This window comes from Lepidochelys kempii, chromosome 17, assembly GCF_965140285.1.
Source record: "Lepidochelys kempii isolate rLepKem1 chromosome 17, rLepKem1.hap1, whole genome shotgun sequence".
Lineage (NCBI taxonomy): Eukaryota > Metazoa > Chordata > Testudines > Cheloniidae > Lepidochelys > Lepidochelys kempii.
The window spans coordinates 2,405,008-2,409,265 of record NC_136396.1 but is presented as its reverse complement, the minus strand read 5'-3'; positions in this window follow the sequence as shown (position 1 = coordinate 2,409,265).

Genomic DNA, 4,258 nt, shown 5'->3' with positions numbered 1-4,258 from the left:
TCTGAAAACGTCTGCTCAATGTGCAGCAGCCGTCAAAAAGGCGAACAGTGTTAGGAACCATTAGGAAAGGGACAGATAATAAAGTGGAATAATGCCACTGTATAAATCCATAGTACACTCCCACAGCTGGAATACTATGTGCAGGTCTGGTAACCCCATCTCAAAAAAAGATCTCTTGGAATTGGAAAAAGGACAGAGAAGGGCAAAAGAAATGAGTAGGGGTCTGGAATGGCTTCCATAGGAGGAGTGATTACGAAGCCTGGGACTTCAGCTTAGAAAAGAGGCAACTAAGGAGAATACGACAGAGGTCTATGAAATCATGGTTGGTGTGGAGGAAGTGACTAGGGAAGTGTTATTTACCCCTTCACATACCACGAGAACCAGGGGTCACCCAATGGAATGAATAGGCAGTGGGTTTAACACAAAGGAAAGGAAACGCACGGTCAACCTGTGGAACTCCTTGCCGGGGGTGCTGTGAAGGCAGAAGTATAACTGGGTTCAAAAAAGAATTAGATCAGTCTATGGAGGATGGTCCATTAGCCAGGCTAGGCAGGGACATAACCCCACACTCTGGGTGTCCCTAAATCTGACGGTCAGAAGCTGGGACTGGATGACAGGGGCTGGATCACTCGATAGTTGCCCTGTTCTGTTCATTCCCTCTGCAGAACCTGGCCCTGGCCCTGTCAGAGGACAGGACACTGGGCTAGCTGGCCCATTGGTCTGACACAGTCTGGCCGTTCTTATGACAAAGGCCTGGGGGGGGCCACAGTACCTGTTCCTGCAGGTGAGTGCCCCTGTGGTGGGATTCCTCTCTGCAGCGTGAACACCCACGTTTCTGGGGCAACTCAGAGACAGCAAAGGGGCTACGGAGGCATCTGCAGGAGTGGCAGGTCGGGATGATGTCAGACGGGACTGGGGCAGACAGACACAGGAAGCAGCAGGGTCTGTAGGACACACGTTTCTGGCTCTCATAGAATCATAGAATATCAGGGTTGGAAGGGACCTCAGGAGATCATCTAGTCCAACCCCCTGCTCAAAGCAGGACCAATCCCCAATTTTTGCCCCAGATCCCTATGAGTTTCATGTTTCTGCCTCTCAAAAGATATTTACTATAAACAAATTCAGCTATAAAGTTTAAACTATAAAAAGGCTGAATATTTCTATTCCCAGACACCTAGATACAGTATCCATCTACACAACGGCCATCTAGAGAAGTGACAGCTTTAAGCCTTCCCCTCCCGCATCCCACACTTACAACTCTTTATGTAACGGCTTGTAATTGATGATTTTGTCAGCAACTCCATTCCTATTTCTTGTAACTTGCTGCAGCTTTCTGTTCCACAGGCAGCCAAAGGCCCCTGCTCTCCTGCAGGTGATGCCATGCTTTCCCCTGTGCTTGGAGTGACCTTCCAAACTCCAGTCTCAACCCGCCCCTCCTAGCAAGGGCCCAGCTCACTGTGCTCCCCAGACCCCTTTCTCCCACCCTTGTTTTCCTGTCCAGTCTGCAAGTTCTGCAGGGCAGGGGCTGCAGCTTCGTACGTGCAGAGCCCAGCACAACAGGGGTGCTACTCGGAGAGCCACAACAATGCGACATTCAGCCTTCCGAGAACAGCCCCCGCACGCCCAGCTGGGGTTGGCATTTTTCACCCTGTTATGTAGTTTTCCTTTGCATTGTTCAGCAGCTGCCATGCTCCACCCCAGAAGTGGCAGGGTGAGGTGGCATTTCACATACATACATATGGAGGGTAATGTAGACACCCATCAAATCTGGAGTGCTGCAAAAATGTCCTGGTTTATTGTCTTAGCCTCAGCACCCAGGCTACAAGCCCGCCCTTCATCATGGAGACGGGATAATGGAGAAGCTAACAGCACTTGTCCTGTCCCCCCCGGTGAATGCCCTCTGTCACTGGCTTCCCCACGTACAGCCAGCTCACCATTGGCACCAAGGTGCTAGAGAAAGGCAAGAGCAGGGTCACGACATCTCTTTGCAGGGAGGTGAGCTCAGCATGGCTCGGAATCAGGCTGGAGCTTTGGATTGTTCCCACTCCGAACGTGCACAGAGATTTCACTAGTGTTATTTATGTGTGTTCTAGGGTCCTGGCTTTTCTGGACAGAAGGAGCCATTATGATCCTGTAGCTAACCCAGGCCACAGCCTCTCAGCCAGTGACTCCCAGAGCAGCTGTTTCAGACCTATTTGCCTCCAGCACCAGCTGAGCTCAGGGCCCCATTGTGCTGGGTGCAGAACATGCCCCACAGAGCTGTACAGAGCAGACACGGGGGGGGGGGGAGGGGAAGTGACTTGCCCAAGGTTACCCAGCAGGACAGTGGTGAAGCTGGGAATGACACACAGGCCGCCTGACTCGCAGCCCGGTGCCCTGCGCTCTGGCCCAGTATAGATCTCCATGACGGTGTGCCTAGGCTGCGTGCTGTTCCAGCCGCGAGCAAGCCTTTATCGCAGACACCTCCCCAAGGCAGCGTCAGTGCGCCCTGCCTGATGATCTCCGTCCGCAGGGGCCGAGGGCCTTGCCCGCCAGGCTTGGGCTGGCACCTAAGAGGGCAGCCCCTCATTCTAAAGACTAGGGAATGGACGGTTAAGTACCAAAGCTCAGCTGTGAGCAACCCCCGGGCATGAGGCTGGGAGCCAGCCACAGGGGAGTGGGTTCCCCCAGAGTAGAGCCCGGGCCCATGTATTGACCAGGCTTCTCCCCGCTGATGGCGCGTAGGTGGGCAGAGGCTGGGCTCTGCGCTGCGCATGGGAAGTGGCACAGATGGATGCTTTGGAGGCAAAGCCCCCGGATGTTTCAGAGCAGGGCCCAAGCTGCAGAGCTGGCATCTGGGTTTGGAGCCACGGCTCCTGACTCCCGAAATGTAGTGGTGTTGGGAGCGGCGGGGTGGACCAGCCAGCTATTGCCATGTGGGGTGGGGGGAGAGAAACCCAATTCCACTTTAACTCTCAGCTTTCCCTGTGTAGCTTCCTCCTCCGCTATCTTATCTGGATTCCAGACCTGGAGGCGGCTGCTGAGCAGAACTAGCCCTGGGTGTGAGGTGCCAGGCCTGGAGAGCATGAGGAAATGTGAGGAGGACACTTAGGAAGCTCTCCCAGGCATTTGGGGGGGGGGGGCAGAATAAGAGAGAGGGGGAGGGGAAGACAGCTCAGCTCAGGGACCAGGCAGAGACTGGGTGACTTTCATCATCAGTACCTGCTGCAAAACCAAGCCCCAGGGTAACCCGCACACCTCCTGGGTGTGGTGTTTTGTCCCATCTGGTGGCACCAAGACCAGAGAGCCTATGAGTCTGCTCTACAGCCAGCTGGCTTTTAGCTCCTGCACTAAGCTCCAGAGGTCCCAGGTTCGATCCCACCCACCAACACCCAAGGTCTGTCGGCGTTACACCAGGTCAGGGCCCGGTTGTGCGAGGGGCTGTGACAAGTGACAGAGACCCTCCTGCCCCAGAAAGCGCCTGCTCCGGGTGTCAGAGAGGCCAGGCCTGGTGGTGGGGTGTAGAAGTCCCTGCCAGCCCCATTGCAGCCGGTGCTAGATCGGGGGTCTGTGGGTCGCACCACAGAGGGTGTAAAGGAGGAGAAGGTGGCATCTTTACAGATGGGGATGAGGATTTTCCCCACGCACGGAGGGCAATGGGGGAGAGCAGCCAGCTAGGCAGCCCCACCTCCGAAATCCTGGAAGAGTGGGCGGGGCCAACCCGAGCAAAGAACTCGCCTTCGGGGGGGGTGGGGCACGGAGCCAGGAAACCGCTGAAGGGGGGACAGCAAATAAATGGTCACAGAGCGGGTGGGGGTCAGGCTCCTAGGTGGGGAACAAGGGAAGTGGACAGGCCGGAGGAGAACCCTGGACAGCGCCGGCTGCTGCAGGGAGGCAGCCGAGGAGCCAGCAAGCAGGCCCTGCGCAGGCAGGTCAGTGCCATGGCCTCCAGCGTGCGATGGGGAAACTGAGGCACAAAGTAGCTGGGGTGTGACTCGGCCCGGGCCAGGGAGCCGGGCAGTGGCGCAGCGAAGGCGAGAAGAGTCCTGGCTCCTAGCCCCGCTGCCCCCAAAGCTGGGAACAGCCCCTGAGTCCCGGCGGCCCGGCCGGGGCGGGCCAGGGCGAAGCTCAGCCCGGCAGCCGCCCTGCGCGCCCTGGCTGCGCGGCGCTGCGCCCCCGTGCGCTCGCCGCTCCATTTCCTCCGGCAGGCCGGGCCTGGGGGGAGCCTGCGCCGAACCCCTCCCTGCGCAGGGGCCGGGCTTGCGCCGCTTCCTGCAGG